The sequence below is a fragment of the Haematobia irritans genome, chromosome 2 (assembly GCF_050003625.1).
Source record: "Haematobia irritans isolate KBUSLIRL chromosome 2, ASM5000362v1, whole genome shotgun sequence".
In the NCBI taxonomy this organism is placed as follows: Eukaryota; Metazoa; Arthropoda; class Insecta; order Diptera; family Muscidae; genus Haematobia; species Haematobia irritans.
The window spans coordinates 15,768,676-15,792,228 of NC_134398.1; positions in this window are offsets into that span (position 1 = coordinate 15,768,676).

Genomic DNA, 23,553 nt, shown 5'->3' on the forward strand with positions numbered 1-23,553 from the left:
TGGAAGCAATAAAGAGATTTTTGCAAACGTGCATATTCTTTTAAAAATTTTGGTCACTTTGCCAGTTACTCAGGGATGGAAAATACAATTTTTAAGAAAGTACAAAAAAGGTATTTTTGAGCGGAAAGGTATTTTTTACTAAATTTCAACAAAAATTTCACTGGAAGATTATTGTCAAGATACTGAATTTTAAAGGAAATAAAATTTTGGCAAAATTTTCTATAGAAATAAAATTTTGAAAAAATTTCCTATAGAAATAAAAATTTTACAAAATTTTCAATTGAAATAAAATTTTGACAAAATTTTCTATAAAAATAAAATTTTGCAAAAATTCTATATAGAAATAAAATGTTGACAACTATTTCTAGCGAAATAAAAAATCGATAATATAGAATCGCATTCTTTTTTCGACTAAAACTTTCTTGAAGTTCAATAAAATCCTGTTTTTGACTATGTCTTTTACAAAATCGAGATTTTCTTCCCACATGAACATGTCTGTTTTGCCATATTTGTAAAATACTATTAGCAAATAAGGTTGATAAAGACTTTCTCAAAATATTAACATATTTTGTCAAAGCTATTGTACCATAAATCTGATATCGACTCGCGGGGGTACTACGGTATTGACCGGGGTGAAAAAGGTTTGAAAAAGTACTATAGTACTGCATTTTCCATCCCTGCAGTTACTACGTGCTCATCCGAACGTTCATTTTCAACAATGAAGAGATTAAAAACGTATCTTAGAAATTCGACTAACGAGAGTAGACTCAAAGGATTGACATTAATGTCGGTTCATCGCCGAATAAATGTGTCGACTGAAGAAGTCATTGATTTATTTGCTGCCCAAAAAGCCCGTCGGCTCAATTTCCCTGCCAACATTTTTTGAATTTGGGGGCGCTTCTGAGAATCCCCAGTACGTTGAAAACAATCATATACGATATCAAAAACTCGTCGGAAAAGCGCCGTCACTATTGAGAAGTTGTACCACGCCAAGTTACTACAAAAAGGTTTCGCATGAGTGCAATTATTAGGTGCCTTTATAGATCAATTTAGAACGACGCCAATAAGAGACCCTCCAAACAATCAGAAAAAGCACATTTTAAGATAGTGGTAAAAGAATCATTGTGGTCGAGTAAAACACGTTTGTTTAGATATTTAATAATTTGATTAATTTCTTCTAAATTGATCTATAAAGGCACCTAATAATTGCACTCATGCGAAACATTTTTGTAGTAACTTGGCGTGGTACAACTTCTCAATAGTGACGGCGCTTTTCCGACGAGTTTTTGATGTCGTATATGATTGTTTTCGACGTAGTGGGGATTCTCAAAAGAGTCCCCAAATTAAAAAAATGTTGGCAGGGTGGAGGCATTACCAAATGGATCGATAAAAACTTAATCCGATACACGTTTTTGTGAGCCTAAAATACCAGAATATTTACAATTTCAGGCAAATCAGATAAAAACTACGGTTTCTAGAAACCCAAGGAGTTAAATCGGGAGATCGTTCTTATGGGGGCTATACTAAAATATGGACCGATACTCACCGTTTTCGGCACACCTCTTTATGACCCGAAAATACCTCTAGATTTCCAATTTAAGGCAAATAGGATAAAAACTTCGGATTCTAGAAGCCCAAGGAGTAAAATCTTGAAATCGGTCTATATGGGGGCTATACCAAAATATGGACCGATACTCACCATTTTCGGCACACCTCTTTATGGTCCTAAAATACCTCTAGATTTCCAATTTCAGACAAATTGGATAAAAACTACGGTTTCTATAAGCCCAAGACCCCAAATCGGGAGGTCGTTTTATATGGGGACCATACCAAAACATGGACCGATACTCACAATTTTTGGCACACGTATTTGTGGTCCTACAATACCTCTAAATTTCCAATTTCAGGTAAATTGAATAAAAACTGCGGTTTCTATAAGCCCAAGAAGTAAAATCGGGAGATCGGTCTATACGGGGGCTATACCAAAACATGGACCGATAATCACCATTTTTGGCACACCTCTTTATGGTCATAAAATACCTCTAGGTTTCAAATTTCAGGCATATTGAATAAAAACTACGATTTCTATAAGCCCAAGACCCCAAATCGGGAGGTCGGTTTATATGGGGACTATATCAAAACCTGGACCGATATAGCCCATCTTCGAACTTGACCTGCCTGCAGACAAAAGACGAGTTTGTGCAAAATTTCAGTACGATTGCTTCATTATTGAAGACTGTAGCGTGATTACAACAGACGGACAGACAGACTGACATCGTTATATCTTCTTAGAACTTCTCCCTGATCAAGAATATATATACATTATATAGTCGGAAATCGATATTTCGATGTGTTACAAACGGAATGACAAACTTATTATACCACCGTCACCATTCTATGGTGGTGGGTATAAAAATATTGTATACATACCTATGCATAAATAAAATTTTCTACACATGAGATTATATGAATATTTTTTTTTTTAAAGTTGAACCCCCCCCCCGAATTAAAATCCTGGCTACGGCCTTGCCGATATGCGTGGTTGTTAGAGACCATATACTAACACCATATACCAAATTTGAGCCGGATCGGATGAAATTTGCTTCTCTTAGAGCAATCGCAAGCCAAATTTGGGGGTCCGCTTACATGGGGGCTATACGTAAAAGTGGACCGATATGGCCCATTTGCAATATCATCCGACCTACATCAATAACAACTACTTGTGCCAAGTTTCAAGTCGATAGCTTGTTTCGTTCGGAAGTTAGCGTGATTTCAACAGACGGACGGACATGCTTAGATCGACTCAGAATTTCACCACGACCCAGAATATATATACTTTATAGGGTCTTAGAGCAATATTTCGATGTGTTACAAACGGAATGACAAAGTTAATATACCCCCATCCTATGGCGGAGGGCATAAAAATATAGAATATATGCGATTAAATAAGACGGACAAGGGTAAGCTACGCCTCCCAAAACTACCAACACAGAAGGAAAAAAACCAACAAATATTTTTCAATTAAAAATTTTGTTGACATTTAAAATGCATTCTATTAAATTTTAATTGATACAATTAAACATTTAAATAACGTGTAATAAAAAATGTTGACACTTTCAAGTAAAAAATTAAACAACTCAATTATTTATTAATTAAAATTAAATAAAAATTTGAAATAAATTGAAAAAAAAAACTAAATATAATTTTCCATACATCATTTTATATTATTTCCCCATATCCATAGCACTATTTAATCGCTCTAGAAGTTAAATATAATGGGCAATTATTAAACATTTATACTCCATACTCCTCCATTAAATCCCAAAATAGCTCTAAAAATTGTCCTGATATTCTCGATGTTTCGCTTCTCGCTATGGATGACAAAAATTTACATTCTTCAAGACGAACTCTCATAAAATCCACCATCACCATCATTGAGGATGTTAGAAAAATACTAAGCTCATGACTAAATGCTCTGTCAACTTTCGCGACACGGCTGGATAAATATTCCACTTTTTATTTTTTGGAAATACTTATCCAGCTGTCCGTTGCTATAACTTATCCAAGAGCTGGGTATAAAATAATTGGCATCAAGAGATTACAACATTCCACCAGGGTGAAATTTCATTCGAACATCACAACACAAACGTCCGTCTATTAAAAATGGTGGAGGAATTTATTTGCCTAGGAGAGAGAGAGAGAGCATAAAGCAAAATGAAAACAAACTAACAGCGTCCGTTAGCCGAGGCATGATGTACGGAAACGACATTCGGTGTTGGTGTTACCTGATGATAAGCAAATAAAATCGTCGTAATATGTATGTCCTTAGCATACATCGACAATTAGCATGAAGGAGCTAATGGTGACTTTGTAAATTAGTTAAGGTGATAAAAGTTCTTTTAAAGGATGTGGGACAATTTAAGGAGACAAAATAATTACATACTTTACAACTCAAACAATATAAAGGAGGAGGAGGAGGTTGTTGGGTGAAATTTGCTGCTATTGCTGACTATGAAGGAGAAAGCTTTAAAACAATGTCAACCTTCTTCGCATATGAAGACACTTGAAAGGATATTTGATATTGTGAAGCATATGACCATACTTCTAATATGAATTCCGAACAGATGTCGTAGACCTTATATTTCAGATAGTCCTAAAGGAAGATATAGGGATGTGTTTAACCACAAGATATCTGTGGCCAATTGTGATCACCTCCTTGAGGTATAATCCAGTCCGGAGACTTTGTGTGGCAGCTAACACAATTTAGTTGCTCTGGTCGAAGTTCGAAAGCCTTAGTGCGGAAGTTGTCCGAAGTGTGGACCATGAAGACCCGAAAGTCTCAGTGAGAGAACTGTAAACTTACACAAATATGTGAAGGAACTGTGGACTAGAAGATCTCAATCAAGCTATCACTTCGAGAATTATTATCCCAAATGTCACTGAGTGGGTAATGTAGTCTCGAAGTTCTTAGTGGTGAAACTGTAGATACGTAGGTCTCAATGAAAGCAATATAGGCCCGAAGGTCTCAGCGTGAGAAATGTTGGCCCGAAAGTCTTCTTGAAGGAACTAAGGACTCGAATATCTCAGACATTGTTTTGTTGAAGGACTTTGTGCAGGAATTGTTTTCCCAAAGGTCTCAGTGAGGAAGTTTAGGTTCGTATGTCCCAATGACAGAATTGTAGTCCCGATGGTCTCAGTGAGGGCAATGTTGGATGTCTAAGTGGTGTAACTAAAGGTGTCAAGAGGGTAATGTCTCGGTGGAGAAACATTGTAGACCCGACTGTGGACCCGGAGATCTTACACTTTGTATTGTAGCCCCGAAGAACTCTGTGATTGTGATTCTTGATTTGGTATTTCTTGATTTTGAATTTCTGGGAACTACTCTTGCAAACTACTTCCCTGGTTAATTTTCGTGGAAACTGTAGTTCGAAGGACTTCATGAGAAAACTGTGGACCCAACGATCTCTGTGATGGTACTAAAGTGTTTCCCAGAAGGACTCAGTGAGAGAATTTTAGGCTGGAAAATGTGTAGAGGAACTATGAAGACCTGAAAGTCTCAGTTAGTCTCACTGTAAGACTACAGAAATCTGTCGCGGAATTGTGAACTGGAAGTCCTCATTCGCCCGAAAGCCTCACTTCGAGAAGTGTTGTCCCGAGGTCTCTGAGTTGATAATATAGGCCCAAAGTTCTCAGTGGTAAAACTGTGGATGTGTAGGTCTCGGTAGTGGCACACTATAGACCCTATAGGGCAATGTATGTCTCAGCATGAGAACTCTAAGCCTAAAAACTTTGTGAAGCAACTGTGGAATCGGAGATCTCAGTCATACTATAGTAGGTCTGAAGGCCATATTGAAGGAGTTGTTGCTCCGAATATCTCTGTGAGGGAAATTTTGGCTCGAAAGTCTTAATGTTGGATGTCTAAGCTTAAATATATCAGTGAGGGATCTGTAGCCCGAAGGTCTCAGGAGGAGATATATTCGAACGTAGATCTTAATGATGGCAATAGTTGCCCGCCGAAATTGTGGATTCGAAGATTTCAGAAGTGGGAAGGGAATAGTGTGCGGGAATAGTTGCCTCGAATATCTTTGTGGTGAAACAATAAACGCGTAGGTCTCAATGAGAGAAATGCAGGCCCGAAGGCCTCAGTGAAAGACTTATAAGCCTGAAGGTATGTTTCAAGGAAGTAAGGACTCTGTGCAGAAATTGTTTCCCAAAAGGTCTCAAAGAGGAAAGTTTAGGTTCGTATGTCCCAATGAGAGAATTGTAGCACAGAAGGTCTCCGTGAAGGAAATGTTGACTCAAATGCTTTAATTGTGTAAGTGAAGGTCTCAGTGGAGGCAATGTCTCGGCGGTGGAACACTGTCAACCCAACTGTGGACCCGAAAATCTCACACTTTGTATTGTAGCCCCGAAGATCTCTGTAATTTCTGAATGTGATTCTTGATATGGGTATCACTCAGATTTATGATTTCCGGGAACATCTCATGCAAACTTCTTACCTGGTTAATTTTCGTGGAAACTTTAGATCTGAAGGGAGAAAGGGAGCCACCGTGGTGCAATGGTTAGCATGCCCGCCTTTCATACACAAGGTCGTTGGTTCGATTCCTGCTTCGACCGAACATCAAAAAGTTTTTCAGCGGTAGATTATCCCACCTCAGTAATGCTGGTGACATTTCTGAGGGTTTCAAAGCTTCTCTAATTGGTTTCACTGCAATGTGGAACGCCGTTCGGACTCGGCTATAAAAAGGAGGTCACTTGTCATTGAGCTTAACATGGAATTGGGCAGCACTCAGTGATAACAGAGAAGTTCACCAATGTGGTATCACAATGGACTGTCTAGTGAGCCTGATACATCGGGCTGCCACCTAACCTAACCTTAGATCTGAAGGAATTCATGAGAAAACTGTGGGTCCAACGAGTTAAGTTATGGTATTTTGGGCCTAAACTGTTAACCAGAAGGTCTCAGTGAGAGAACTTTAGGCGGGAAAATATGTCGTGGAACTATGAATTCCAATATCTCAGTCACTATGATGTAGGCTCGCAGGCCTCAGTGCGGAAGATTTTGTCCAAAGTGTGGATCATGAAGACCCGAAAGTCTCGGTGAAAGAACAGTAAACTGATACAAATATGTGGGGGAATTGTGGACTCGAAGATCTCAATAATGCTATTGTTGGCCCGAAGGCCTCACTTCGAGAATTGTTGTCCCGAAGGACTCTGAGCGAATAATGTAGGCCCCGAAGTGCTCTGTGGTGAAACTGTAGATTCGTATGTCTCAATGAGGGCAATAACATATAGGCCCGAAGGTCTCAGTGAGAGTACTATAGGTCCAAAAGATTTCTTGAAGAAATTAAGGACTCGAAGATCTCAGACATTGTATTGTAGCCTCGAAGAAATGAATGACCCAAAAGTCTTTGTGAGTGATTTTTGGGGTCATATGTTCCAATGAGAGAATTGCACCGCAGATCTCAGTGAGGGAAATGTTGGATCCAATGTTTCAGTGGTGTAACTGAAGGTCTCAATGAGGGCAATGTAACATATTTCTCATTATGAGAACTCCTACCATGAAAAACTTTGTGAAGGAACTGTGGAGTCATAGATGTCAGTCATACTATTGTAAGTCCGGAGGTCCTATTGCAGGAATTTTCGGTGGAAATATGAACTTCAATATCTCAGTCAAAATGATGTAGGCTCACAGGCCTCAGTGCGGAAGTTTTTGTCCAACGTGTGGATCATGAAGACCCGAAAGTCTCAGTGAGAGAAATCTAAACCAACAGCAATTTGTGGGGGAACTGTGAACTCGAAGATCTCAGTCAAGCTATCGTTGGTCCGAAGGCCTCACATCGAAAATTGTTATCCCGAAGGCCTCTGAGTGAATAATGTAGGCCCCGAAGTTCTCTGTGGTGAAACTGTAGATACGTAGGTCTCAATGAGATCAATATAGGCCTGAAGGTCTCAGTGAGAGTAATATAGGCCCAAAAGTCACAAAAGTCTGTTTTGTTGTTCCGAAGGACTCTGTGCAGGAATTGTTTTCCGAAAGGTCTCAGTGAGGAAATTTAGGTTCGTATGTCCCAATGAGAGAATTGTAGCCACGAAGATCTTAGCGAGGGAAATCTTGGCTCAAATGTCATAATGCTGTAACTGAAGGTCTCAGTGAGGGCAATGTCTCGGTGGTGAAACACTGTATGTTAGACACAATATTCAAATGAGGGCAATGTAGGTTTGAAGGTCTCAGCATGGCAACTCTAGCGTTATGAGAACTCAGCGTGAGAACGGGGAGCCACTGTGGTTCAATGGTTAGCATGCCCGCCTTGCATACACAGGATCGTGGGTTCATGCATTGGTATCACAAAGGACTGAATAGTCTAAGTGAGACTGAAATATCGGGCTGGCACTATAGCTAACCTAACCTAACCTAACGTAACCTAACCTAATGTAGAATTTCTAATCCCAGTGAAGGAACGGTAACCCCGAAGGTCTCAAGTGAGAAATGTTCGAACGTAGGTCTCAATAAGGGCAATGAAGGCCCGAGAGTCTCAGGGAAAGACTATAGGCCCGAAGGTCTGTGTGAAGGAACTATGGACCCGAAGATCTCAGACATTGTATTTTACCCCCGAAGGACTCTGTGAGGGAAGTTTAGGTTCGAATGTCCCAGTGAGAGAATTGTTGCACCGAAGTTCTCCGTAAGGGAATCTTGGCACGAATGGCACTGTTTCCCAAAACTTTTCAGTGAGAGGATTTAAGTCTTCGAGAATTGTTGCCCAGAAGCTCTCTACGAGGATAGTGTAGGCTCAAATGTTTCGGTGGTGGAATTCTAGATACTATAGCCAAATAAAAGCAATGTAGGTGCGAAGGTCTCAGCATGAGAACTCTAGCGCTGAAAATCCTTGTGAAGGTGCGAAGGTCTCAGCATGAGAACTCTAGCGCTGAAAATCCTTGTGAAGGAACTGTGGGCTCGAAGATTTCAGTCACCCTATTGCATGTCTTAATACATGAATTGTTCTCCCAATGTCTCCGTGAGGGAAATGTTGCGCCGAAAGTTTTAATGTAGAATTTATAATTCTCTTCTCAGTCAGTGAACTGTAGCCCCGAAGATCTCAGGATGAGAAATGTTTGAAGGTAGGTTTCAATAAAGGCAATGAAGGCCCGAATGTCCCAGATAAAGACATATAGGCTCGAAGGTCTCTTTGAAGGAAATGTGGTTCCGAAGATCTCAAACATTGTATTGTAACTCCGAAGGACTATGTGAAGGAAGTTTAAGTTTGAATATCCCAATGAGAAAACTAGGCACGAATATCTCAGCGGTATAACGGTGGGTCTCAATGAGGGCGATACAGGCCCAAAATTTGCTTGAGAAGTGTTGATCCGAAGGCTCATTGAAGTCCGAGGGCCCTAGTGAGCGAATTGTTTCTCAAAAAGCGTCAGTGTTATTGCTGTAGGCCTTCAAGAATTGTTGCCCAAAAGCTCTCTGTGAGATAAGTTTAGGTTCGAATGTCCCAATGAGAGAATTGTAGCACCGAAGTTCTCCGTAAGGGAATCTTGGCACGAATGGCACTGCTTCCCAAAACTCTTCAGTTAGAGGATTGTAGGTCTTCGAGAATTGTTGCCCAAAAGCTCTCTATGGGGATAATGTAGGCTCGAATGTTTAGGTGGTGGAATTGTTGGCCCAGTAGTCAAATGAGGGCAATGTAGGCCCGAAGGTCTCAGCATGAGAACTGTAGCCCAGCAAATATTTGTGAAGGAACTGAGGACTCAAAGTTTTCAGCTATACTATTGCAGATCTTGAGGTCGGAATGCAGGAATTGTTGCCCGAATGTCTCAGTGGGAGAAATGTTTACCTGAAAGTCTTAATATAGAAAATCTGGATCCAAATTTCTAAGTGAATGAACTGTAGGCACGAAGGTCTCAGGCGGACAAATCTTCGCTCGAAAGCCTCTGTGGAGGAACTGTAGAACCCAAGATCACAACGAGGGAAACTTAGACCCGAATATCTCCACGAGAGAACGGTAAGTTTGCACAAATTCGTGGAGGAGCTGTTAACTCGAAGATATCAGTCAAGCTATTGTAGGCCCGAAAGCTTTCAGTGGGGAAACTAGACTAGTTGGGGTAATGAAGGCCCCATAGTGAAATCACTGTAAGCCCGCAAAATCTATGGGCAAACTTTGGAGTCGAAGATTTCAAAACTCCGAAGGACTCTATGCGGTAATAGTTACCTCGAATATCGCAGTGAGGATAATATAGACCCGAAGATCGCAGTTGTGAAACTATAGTCGCGTAGATCTCAATGATAGCAATAAACGAACAATAGATCCGAAGATCTCAAACATTGTTTTGAAGCCCTGGAGGACTCTATGCAGGAAATGCTGCTCCAAAGTTCTCAATGAGGGAGGTTTAGGTTCGAATGTCCCAATGAGAGAATTGTAGCCCCGAAGTTCTCTGTAAATGAAATCTTGGCACGAATGTCTCAGTGGTGGAACTAAAGATCTCAATGAGGGCCACCTATACCCTAAAGCCACCTCTGTGCAATGGTTAGCATGCCCACCTTGCATACACAAGGTCGTGGGTTCGATTCCTGCTTCGACCGAATACCAAAAAGTTTTTCAGCGGTGGATTATCCCACCTCAGTAATGCTGGTGACATTTCTGAGGTTTTCAAAGCTTCTCTAAGTGGGTTCACTGCAATGTGGAACGCCGTTCGGACTCGGCTATAAAAAGGAGGTCCCTTGTCATTGAGCTTAGCACTCAGTGATAAGAGAGAAGTTCACCAATGTAGTATCACAATGGACTGAATAGTCTAAGTGAGCCTGATACATCGGGCTGCCACCTAACCTAACTTAACCTAGACCCGAAAGTCTCACTGAGAGATCTTAAGGCTTGCAGATATTTGTGGGGGAACTGTGATTAGTTTTAGTATTTCCGATGACTACCCATGATAACTACTTTCCTAGTTAATTTGCGTGGGAACTATGGGTCTGAAATCTCACTGGGGGAACTGAAAAAGAAGAAAACGTCAATGAGGGAATTATTGCCAAGAAAGTCTCTTTGAGCGGACTTTAAACCGCGAAACCTATGGTTTAACTATAGACTCGAAGATGTCCTATAGATGTAGTTCTGCAGGCATTAGAACTGGAATTATTGCCCCAAATGTCTCAGTGAGGATGTAGGCTCAAAGGTTTCAGTGAGGATAAAGTAGAGCAGAAGGTCTCAGTGAGCTAACTAGTAGGCCCGCAGACATCTGTAGGGAAACGGAAACTCGAAGTTGTCAGTCATTCCATTGTAGGCCTGAAGGCATCAGTGCGGGAATAGTTGCTCCAAAGTTCTCATTGAGGATTATGTAGGCTCATAGGTCTCAATGAAGGCAATTTAGAGCTGGAGGTCTCAGTCAGAAACCCACCAAAGTCTTTGGGGGAACTGTGAGATAATTATCTCAGTGAGGTGATTGTTAATCTCGTAGGTCTCAGTGATGGAACTATAGACGCGTTGGTCTCAATGGGGGCAATGAAGGCGCGGAGATTTTTCCCAATAGAGAACTGTAGGGCCAACAGGGTTTTGAAGCAAATGTGGACATCTGAGTCATGTGTTGTCCCAGAGTGAAAGAGTGACGTGGGTGGCCAATATGGGAGATACTAGATGTGCGAGAGCACACCCCCCAAACGTCGAATTCGACACATATATATATATATAGATTCTGGACGGACTAAATGGACTGACGGAGTGAGCGTCTACCAATTCTGACGGAGTTGACGAATTGTCCGTGCATCAATGGTGGGAGGTGAGCACATCAGTATCTCCCATACTCGTCACCAACGTCACTTGGAAGCTCTAAGCCCAAATATCTCAGTGAGGGAACTACGGCTTCACAGATCTCAAAGAGGGAAATGTTGGGTTTGGATGTCTCTGTGGTGGACCTGTAGACCCAAAGGTGTCAGTGAGGCATCTGTGGTCTTCAGTAAAGGGTGATACGGTCAAAATTTGGTCAATATAAACTTGACGTATTTCTTTCAATTTTGCATTTAAAAAAACACCCCTCATTTTGAAGGTGTGTGTGTGTAGAATGTTGCTCTTATTTTGATTTTGGAAGTCACTCTTCAGTTGTCAAAATGCCGTCCAAGCAAGAAGAGCAGCGTATCAAAATTTTGCTCGCGCGTCGCGAAAATCCGAGCTACTCGCACGCAAAGCTGGCAAAATCGCTAAAAGTTGCCAAGTCAACCATTACAAATGTAATTAAAGTGTTTGGGGAACGTTTGTCGACATCCAGGAAGTCTGGATTGGGAGGAAATCGAAAACCGGAAGCCGCTGAGACGACAAAGAGAGTTGCCGGTAGTTTCAAGCGAAACCCTAACCTCTCTCTCCGAGATGCCGCAAATAAGCTGGGTGTATCGTCTACAACCGTGCATCGAGCCAAAAAACGAGCCGGACTATCGACTTACAAGAAGGTAGTGACTCCAAATCGCGATGATAAACAAAATACGACGGCCAAAGCGCGATCCCTTAGGCTGTACACGACGATGCTGACGAAGTTTGACTGCGTGGTAATGGACGACGAAACCTACGTCAAAGCCGACTACAAGCAGCTTCCGGGACAGGAGTTTTATACGGCAAAAGGAAGGGGAAAGGTAGCAGATAATTTCACGCACAAAAAACTGTCAAAGTTCGCAAAGAAATATCTGGTTTGGCAAGCCATCTGTACCTGTGGCTTGAAAAGAGCATTTTCATAGCTTCCGGGACTGTCAACCAAGAAATTTACGTGAAAGAGTGTTTGAATAAACGTCTGCTGCCTTTGCTGAAGAAACACGGTTGTTCCGTACTGCTTTGGCCGAATTTGGCATCTTGCCATTACGGTAAAAAGGCCATGGAGTGGTACGCCGCCAACAACGTGCAGGTGGTTCCCAAGGACAAGAACCCTCCCAACACGCCAGAGCTCCGCCCAATTGAGAAATACTGGGCTATTGTCAAGCGGAACCTAAAGAAGAACCAAAATCTGATGACAGGTGTCAAGCGTGAGACCCGGCAATTCGGATTTGGAAAAGCGAAAGCCTAACTGAATATTTTTCCTGATTTTATACTAATTGAACTTGATAAAGAAATTTAATTTGATTTTTTAAATAAACGATTTCACCGATTTACACGCGTTTTCCCTTGACCAAATTTTGACCGTATCACCCTTTAGAGCAGAAGGTCTCAGTGAGCTAACTAGTAGGCCTGCAGACATCTGTAGGGGAAACTGAAACTCGAAGATCTCAGTCATGCCATTGTAGGCCTTAAGGCATCAGTGCGGGAATAGTTGCTCCAAAGTTCTCATTGAGGATTATGTAGGATCGTAGGTCTCAATGAAGGCAATTTAGAGCTGGAGGTCTCAGTGAGAGGCCCACCGAAGCCCTTGGGGGGAACTGTGCGAGAATTATCTCTGTGTCAGTGAGCTGAGTGTCAGTCCCGTAGGTCTCAGTGATGGAATTATACACGCGTTGGTCTCAATGGGGGCAATGAAGGCGCGAAGATTTTTCCCAACAAAGAATTGTAGGCCTTTGGGCCTACAACATCTGAGTCATGTGTTGTCACATCTGAGTCATGTGTTGTCTCAGAGTGGAAGAATGACGTGGGTGGCCAATATGGGAGATACTAGATGTGCTAGATGAGCACACCTCCCACACGTCGAAGCATGGACAATTCGACACATATATATAGATTCTGGACGGACTAAATGGACTGACGGAGTGAGCGTCTACAAATTCTGACGGAGTTGACGAATTATCCGTGCATGAACGGTGGGAGGTGTGAACATGCAGTATCTCCCATACTCGTCACCAACGTCACTTGGTGAGGGAACTACGGCTTCACAGATCTCAAAGAGGGAAATGTTGGGTTTGGATGTCTCAGTGGTGGACCTGTAGACCCAAAGGTGTCAGTGAGGCATCTGTGGTCTTCAGTATAACGAGATTTCAAATTGCGACTCTCTGTTGATCGACATATACATTGGAGAATGAATCAAACAGTCTAACGATCAACATTTGACCAACATTTGGAATTCCAATTTATTGTTTTCAAAAATCCCCCCTCTATATATGGACCCTATAGAGGGGGGATTTTTGAAAACAATAAATTGGAATTCGAAATTTTGGTCAAATTAAAGTAGCACAATAATTTCTGGAACTTCAAATATATGATCAACAAAACCCTGCTTTAAATATAAAATTAGATACGATATATTCATAGTAGCAGGTTATATCGTATTTACATCAGCAAGTCAGAAGAAGACAATGCGTTTGAAGTTGAGTGTCATATGAATGTATCACAATCAACAAAAGAAAAAGAAATCTCTAATTTCCATTCACATATGATATTTTACAAAACAAAATAAAAAATTTTCAGTATATCTATGTGTGAGATAACCAATTATTCTTCTTCAGTAGCAACCTTTGTACACAGTTTGTATACAATCTCTGATAATCTTTGTCCTCATTTAATTATAATTCAATTATCCATGAAAAATGAATACACGTTGCCTTACATGCTGCCAAGACAACGTATACATCCTTTCATTAACATCGCCCATTCATTCAGTCTCAGTCTTTCATTTCAGATTGCCATGTCATATGTCCAAATGTCAGCCTTTTTCAACCACTTATTAATTTGTCAACTCAGCATTGTCCTGCTATGAACTCAAAACTCAAATCCTCAATTCCAAGCGCATACCTTTGTTATATAGATGGACGGACGGGCGGACGCATGGACAGACAGACAGAAAGATAGACAGTTGGGATTCATTGAAAAATCGTATGAATTGAAATGCTTTCTTTGGCTCAAATGATAATCTCTCATTCATTTGTATGTTTAGTCTTCTTTTCAATACGAATGAAAATAACAAATTAATTCAATAGAGAAATATTATCGTTTTAAATGAATTAATTTAATTTTTATCAAGTCTTTTGTTAATAGTAGCATAATATTCATGAATAGAGTGAAATAGGTTTTTGATTTAATTTACGATATAACAATGTAATAATTATATTAAATGAAACTGGTAAGCCATTTAATTCGCTTCTGGCTAAAAGATAAAGCAAAATTATATCTATAGAAATGATATTTTAACAAACTTTTCTATAAAAATAAAATTTTGACAAAGTTTTCTATAGAAATAAAATTTCGAAAAAATTTTCAATACAAATAAAATTTTTGACCACATTTTCTAAAGAAATAAAATTTCAAAAAAATTTCAATACAAATAAAATTGTTTACTAAATTTTCTAAAGAAATTAAAGTTTGACCATATTTTCAACAGAAATAAAATTTTGACCAAATTTTTTACAGAAATAAAATTTCTGACAAAATTTTCTGTAGAAATAAAATTTTGACAAAATTTTCTATAGAAATAAAATTTTGACAAAATTTTCGTTACAAATAAAATTTTGACAAAATTTTCTATAGAAATAAAATTTTTATAAAATTTATAATAAAAATAAAATTTTCTATAGAAATAAAATTTTGATAAAATGAAATAAAATTTTTATAAAATTTATAATAGAAATAAAATTTTCTATAGAAATAAAATTTTGATAAAATGTTCTATAGAAATAAAATTTTGACAAAATTTTCTATAGAAATAAAATTTTTATAAAATTTTCTATCGAAATAAAATTTTTACAAAATTTTCTATCGAAATAAAATTTTCCATTCGTTTTGTTTTGTTATTGTTGGTTTTGTTCTTTAAGCATTGTTGTTGTTTTTTATTGCTGCTTAAAACCATACATTGACTAAACTACAAGTGTAGCTTAACCAACAGAGGAAAAGAATGTTTGTCAAATGTATTTGGGCAAAGCCCTTAGATTGCAAGATGGTTGGATGGACGCACGTTTCGGAATTACCACATTCCTCATCAGCATCCTCTACTTGCAGCAAAACTATCAACCAATTATCAGAATAAATTCAGGTAGTTTATTAAACCCAACAAAAACCACACTTGAACCCTCCGAAAAAAGGTTTCACATTGATAGCTGGCTTATGCCGAAATAAATTCGAAACAAAAATATCTCTTTTCCTGTTGGTTAAGCTACACTTGTAGTTTAGTCAATGTATGGTTTTAAGCTGCAATCAAAAACAACAAATAAAATTTTCACAAAATTTTCTATAGAAATTAAATTTTGTCAAAATTATCTATAGAAATAAAATTTTGACAAAATTTTGTATAGAAGTAACATTTTCTATAGAAATAAAATTTTGACAAAATTTTCTATACAAAAAAAATTTGACAAAATCTTCTATAGAAAAAAAAAAAATTCTGTAGAAATAAAACTTTAAGAAAGTTTTCTATAAAAATAAACTTTTGACAAAATTGTTTGTAGAAATAAAATGTTGACAAAATTTTCCATAGAAATACAATTTTGACAAAATTTTCTATAGAAATGATATTTTAACAAAATTTTCTATAGAAATAAAATTTTGACAAAGTTTTCTATAGAAATAAAATTTCGAAAAAAATTTTCAATACAAATAAAATTTTTAACCAAATTTTCTAAAGAAATAAAATTTCGAGAAAATTTTCTATACAAATAAAATGTTTACCAAATTTTCTATAGGAATAAAATTTTGACCAAATTTTCTACAGAAATAAAATTTGTGAAAAAATTTTCTATAGAAATAAAATTTTGACAAAATTTTCTTTAGAAATAAAATTTTGACAAAATTTTCTTTAGAAATAAAATTTTTATAAAATTTATATTAGAAATAAAATTTTCTATAGAAATAAAATTTTGATAAAATGTTCTATAGAAAAAAATTTCGAGAAAATTTTCTATACAAATAAAATGTTTACCAAATTTTCTATAGGAATAAAATTTTGACCAAATTTTCTACAGAAATAAAATTTCTGACAAAATTTTCTATAGAAATAAAATGTTGATAAAATGTTCTATAGAAATAAAATTTTGACAAAATTTACTATAGAAATAACATTTTGATCAAATGTTCTATAGAATTAAAATTTTGACAAAATTTACTATAGAAATAAAATTTTTATAAAATTTTCTATAGAAATAAAAATTTCACAAAATTTTCTATAGAAATAAAATTTTGACAAAATTTTCTATAGAAAAAAAAATTTTATAAAATTTATAATAAAAATAAAATTTTCTATAGAAATAAAATTTTGATAAAATGTTCTATAAAAATTTTGACAAAATTTACTATAGAAATAAAATTTTGATAAAATGTTCTATAGAATTAAAATTTTGACAAAATTTACTATAGAAATAAAATTTTTATAAAATTTTCTATAGAAATAAAATTTTCACAAAATTTTCACAAAATTTTCTATAGAAATTAAATTTTTTCAAAATTATCTATAGAAATAAAATTTTGACAAAAGTTTGTATAGAAATAAAATTGTAATAGAAAAAAATTGTATAGAAAAAAATATTTCTATAGAAATACAATTTTGACAAAATTTTCTACAGACATAAAATTTTGGCAAAATTTTCTTTAGAAATAAAATTTTGTCAATATTTTCTATAGAAATTAAATTTTATCAAAATTATCTATAGAAATAAAATTTTGACAAAATTTTCTATAGAAATAAAATTTTCATTCGTTTTGATTTGTTATTGTTGGTTTTGTTTCTTAAGCATTGTTCTTGTTTTTTATTGCAGCTTAAAACCATACATTGACTAAACTACAAGTGTAGCTTAACCAACAGAGGAAAAGAATGTTTGTCAAATTTATTTGGGCAAAGCCATATAGACTGCAAGATGATAAAATGTTGATAAAATTGTCTACAGGAATAACATGACACAATTTTTGGTTGAAATAAAATTTTGACCAAATTTTCTAAAGAAAATAAATTTTGACAAAATTTTCTATAGAAATAAAATTTTGATAAAATTGTCTACAGAAATAACATTTTGATACAACTTTGATAGATAACATTTTGTTAAAATTTTCTATAGAAATTAAATTTTAAAAAAATCTATCTTCTTCTATCTTCTATCTTCTATATATATAAAATTCAATCTATGTTTGTTTATTTGTTTGTTTGTTTATTTGTATGTTCCGAGTTGGCTCTGAAACGGCTGAACCGATTTACTTGAAACTTTCAGAGATCGTAGGGGGCGTTCATGTGGTGAAAATAGGGTACTTCATTTTTTGACACCTGGTCGCGGAGGGGGACCTCCCCTTTGTCGGACTTTTTGAAAATTGGACCAAAGTTGACCGATTTGCTTGAAATTTTCATTGAAGATTGGGGTTGGTATCTAGACAAAGATCCGCTACTTTTTATTTCGATATTTGGTGGAGGAGGGGGGCCTCCCCTTTGTTCGACTATTTTAAAGTGCAGTGAAAAAACTAAAATTCTCTAAATTATCTGAGATTTACAGGGAACATGTGGTGAGGTTATGGAATTAATATGGGGTACCTGATGATTTCATATGTGGATGGGGAGGGGGACCTCCCCTTTGCCGATTTTTTTTTTTGAAAGTACAAACAAAACTAAACTCCCCCGACTGAAATTTTACGGAAATAATGGGTTATGAAATTTATATAAGGTTCCTGATTTTTTAATAAAAATAAAAGGGCATAGGGAGAAATTGAAATAAACTTTGTCGATTTACTTCGATAGAATTTATAGGGACCATTGAGTAGTTGCGAAATTAATATAGGGTTCGTGATAGTCCGATATCAGGTCGGAGTGGTGCGAAGGTGGGGAGAGGGTTTTGTTCGTTTTTTTTCTTAAATTGAAAGTAGAGGGTTGTCCGTAAATGGGAACTCGGTACATAATTTTATGATTTTTGCACAGGCTTCTGCCAGACTTCTTTTTAGTAAAGAACTTAAATTTACAAAAAATTGGTAGCCAACGTAGAGGGTGCATCATTTTCCAACATTTAAGCAAATGTTAATGTGGTAAAATATTTTACTACTTTTGCTTTTTCCGATTTATTGGATAATATAGTGCTTAATTTTCAGATATGTTGAGGAAAAGGATACCTTTCCTTGACAAATCACACTTAAAATTCACAAGCAATATAGAAGATTGTCCAACTACTTGAATACAGAACATTATTAAAAAAAATTGGAGGAAAGGGTACACCCTCTCCCGCCGTATTTGTACCTATAAAGGAAAAATCAAGTAGTTTAAAAGAATTCAAATCTTTTCGAATTTGTTTTCAGCACGAAGGATATAGTTGACTAAGTTAACGCAAAATGTTCCTCCAAATACGCTTCGGAAGGCGCAGCGAAGCGGGCCGGTTTACGCTAGTATTCTATAGAAATAAAAGTTTGGCAACATTTTTTATAGAAATAAAATGTTGACAAATTTTTTTGTATAAAATAAAATTTTGACTAAGTTTTCAATAGATACAAAATGTTTACAAAATTTTCTATAGAAATAAAATTTTGACAAAATTTTTTGTAGAAATAATATTTTGACAAAATTTTCTAAACGAATAAAATGTGGACAAAATTTTTACCAAATTTTCTATAGAAATACAATTTCGACGAAATTTTCTATAGAAATAAAATTTTTACAAAATTTTCTATAGAAATAAAATTGTGACACAATTTTCTAAAGAAATGCAATTTTTACAAAATTTTCATTGGATATAAAATTTTGACAAAATTTTCTATGGAATAAAATTGTAACAAAATTTTCTATAGAAATAAAATTTTGACAAAATTTTCTATGACAATAAAAATTTGGCAAAATTTTCTGTAGAAATAAAATGTTGACAAAATTTTCTATAGAAATAAGATATTGGCAAAAATTTTTCTGTAAAAATAAAATTTTGACAAAAATTTTCTATGAAAAAAAAAAATTGACAAAATTTTCTAAAGAAACAAAATTTTGACAAAATTAGCTATAGAAATAAAATTTTGACAAAATTTTCGATATAAGAATAACATTTTGACAACATTTTTGGCAGGAGTACAATTTTCATAAAAATTTCAGTAGAAATAAAATTTTTACAAAAATTTTGTTACAAATAAAATTTTGATTTCTTTTGAAATAATAATTGATTTTGACAAAAATTTCTATAGAAATAACATTTTAAACTTTAATAGTCAATATCTTTAAAAACTTAATTTTCATTTTAGGTTATTTTATATAGCCAAAGACTATCAAGGTCCATTGGTAGTTCTCTTTTTTTTCGTAGAAGTTGCTATTTCATGAAAGTTGCTATTCTTTGTTGTTATTCTCAAATAAAAGTAGAAAGCAACAAGCTAAATTTGATGAAAACTTCAAAATAAGATTTTTTAATTTGGTCAATTGTTGGTAGTATTTTCTTGAAATTTTGGGTTGATTGGTGGCGTGTGGCAGCAATTGATGGAAGGCGTCCTCATCATCCAAATTGTAAAATTTCCCAATTTTACTTATGTGAAAAAGTTATTTCGTCGGTCGTTATTTTTACGGAGTTTCTTGCACCCTCAGAGGAGAAATTGAAAATTTCCCTTAAACTTTGAGAACCATATTATAATGAAACAATCCTCTTAAGAGTGATGTCTCATCAAATCTACCATAAATTCTTTATATTTTCTGTTAACACGCTGCCACGAAAGTTTTTCATTGGAAGCTCTTATATGTGATTCGTTATGGTGCGGCCCTGTGCAATTTACTAGCCTACGAAATTTCATCGAAAAATGTGTATCATAAAAATACCTGCTGACGATAAATTATATTTATTTGTTTCACATATTCTTATTTGTTTTATTTTTATTTAGTGTAAATTAATTTACAAAAAAAAATTAAAATTATAACAAAAAATATAATAGTTTCACATTTATTTATCCTGTATTTGAAGAGTTTCAAATATTTTCTAAATTGTCTTAAAACCAGTACTTTACTTTATTTATTTATTTATCGATTAATTACATTTAGAATAAAATTATAATTATAATTGTTAGCTTTGACTAGTAGGATCTTAAGCTTACGTTATAGTAGTAAAAGTAGTATACTCTCAACTTTTTTGACTTTGATTATTTTATTAATATTTCACTTTCCAGCTAAACCTTATAAATCTTCAAAGTGTAAGTATATGAAATCTTTAATTGATTTTCTTATGAGGTAACAAATACAGATTCCCTATATCATTGTGAGTGTTGCTTAAATATACATTTATTTTACTTATTAATTAATTACTAATCAATTAAGTGATTATGGAAGCAATTGTATTTCTATGATGAACACCCACACAAAAAAAATCTCTGAGTAGGTTTGGACAGAGTAATTCAATATCCCATACCATTCGATGGTAATACGTTTGTATAATAGCAATAACTAAAACATTTAAATGATTCATATTAATAAGATTACAATTAACTTGTGAATGACGTCAATTTGGAATTTTCTTTACAGCTCAAGAAATGTGTATATGTGTTCAATAAATAAAATGTATACTGTATTGAATAAATTTTGGTAACACAAGGGAATTTACTTAATTGATATCTTCTAATATCCTCTTATGTAAGTTTGTACAATATATTTAGATAACTCATTGTGATTCGCTATATCATCTTCTCAGGTGAAAATTTTAATAGAACAAATATTTTGTAAATAAATTGAATTACAAAGTTGTCTGCTGAAATAAAATTTTGACATAATTTTCTATAGAAATATAATTTTGACAAAAATTTCCAGAGAAATAAAATTATGACAAAATTTTCTAAGGAATAAAATCTTGACAGAATTTTCTATAGAAATAAAATTTTGACAAAATTTTCTATAGGAATAAAATTTTGACAAAATTTTCTATAGAAATAAAATTTTGGCAAAACTTTCTATATAACAAGTAAGGAAAGTCTAAAGTCGGTGGGACCGACTATATTATACCCTGCACCACTTTGTAGATCTAAATTTTCGATACCATATCACATCCGTCAAAAGTGTTGAGGGCTATATGTAATGGTTTGTCCCAAATACATACATTAAATATCACTCGATCTGGACAGAATTTGATAGACTTCTACTAAATCTATAGACTCAAAATTTAAGTCAGCTAATGCACTAGAGTGGAACACAATGTTAGTAAAAAACAAGTAAGGAAAGTCTAAAGTCGGGCGGGGCCGACTATATTATACCCTGCACCACTTTGTAGATCTAAATTTTCGTTACCATATCACATCCGTCAAATGTGTTGGGTGCTATATACAAGGATTTGTCCCAAATACATACATTTAAATATCATTCGATTTGGACAGAATTTGATAGACTTTTACAAAATCTATAGACTCAAAATTTAAGTTGGCTAATGCACTAGGGTGGTACACAATTTTAGTAAAAAAAATATGGGAAACATTTAAATCTGAAGCAATTTTAAAGAAACTTCGCAAAAGTTTATTTATGATTTATCGCTCGATATATATGTATTACAAGTTTAGGAAAATTAGAGTCAGTTTTACAACTTTTCGACTAAGCAGTGGCGATTTTACAAGGAAAATGTTGGTATTTTGACCATTTTTGTCGAAATCAGAAGAACATATATATGGGAGCTATATCTAAATCTGAACCGATTTCAACCAAATTTGGCAGACATAGCTACAATGCTAATTCTACTCCATGTGCAAAATTTCAACTAAATCGGAGCAAAACATTGGCCTCTGTGGTCATATGAGTGTAAATCGGGCGAAAGCTATATATGGGAGCTATATATAAATCTGAAGCGATTTCAATCAAATATGGCACGCATAGCTAGAATGCTAAATCTACTCCCTGTGCAAAATTTCAACCAAATTGGGCCAAAACTCGGGCTTCTGGGGCCATATAAGTCCATATCGGGCGAAAAATATATGTGGAAGCTATATCTAAATCTGAACCGATTTCAATCAAATTTGGCACACATGACTATACTACCAATTGTACTCCTTGTGCAAAATTTCAAGCTAATCGGGATAAAACTCTGGCTTCTGGGTCCATATAAGTGCATATCGGGCGAAAGATATATATGGGAGCTATATCTAAATCTGAATCGACTTCAACCAAATTTGGCATACATAGCTACAATACTAAATCTACTCCCTGTGCAAAATTTCAACCAAATTGGGTCGAAACTCTAGCTTTTAGGACCATATTAGTCCATATCGGGCGAAAGATATATATGGGAGCTATATCTAAATCTGAACCGATTTCAATCAAATTTTGCACACTTGACTATACTACTAATTGTACTCCTAGTGCAAAATTTTAACCAAATTCGGCCAAAAATCTGGCTTCTGGGGCCATATAAGTCCATATCGGGCGAAAGATATATATGGAGCTATATCTAAATCTGAACCGATTTCAATCAAATTTTGCACACTTGACTATACGACTAAGTGTTATGTTAATACAATATTTCAAGCAAATCGGTATAAAACTCTGGCTGCTGGGTCCATATTAGTGCATATCGGGCGAAAGATATATATGGGAGCTATATCTAAATCTGAACCGATTTCAATAAAATTTGGCACACTTGACTATAGTACTAATTGTTCTTCTTGTGCAAAATTTTAAGCAAATTAGGGTAAGACTCTGGCTTCTGGGGCCATATAAGTCCATATCGGGCGAAATATATATATGGGAGCTATATCTAAATCTGAACCGATTTCTTCCAAAATCAATAGGGATCTATTCTGAGCCAAGACACATACTTGTGCCAAATTTGAAGTCGATTGGACTAAAACTGCGACCTAGACTTTGATTACAAAAATGTGTTCACGGACAGACGGACAGACGGACAGACGGACAGACGGACAGACGGACATCGCTATATCGACTCAGGAACCCACCCTGAGCATTTTTGCCAAAGACACCATGTGTCTATCTCGTCTCCTTCTGGGTGTTGCAAACATATGCACTAACTTATAATACCCTGTTCCACAGTGTGGAGCAGGGTATAAATATGGGAAACATTTAAATCTGAAGCAATTTTAAAGAAACTTCGCAAAAGTTATTTATGGTTTATCGCTCAATATATATGTATTAGAAGTTTAGGAAAATTAGAGTCATTTTTACAACTTTTCGACTAAGCAGTGGCGATTTTATAAGGAAAATGTTGGTATTTTGACCATTTTTGTCGAAATCGGAAAAACTTATATATGG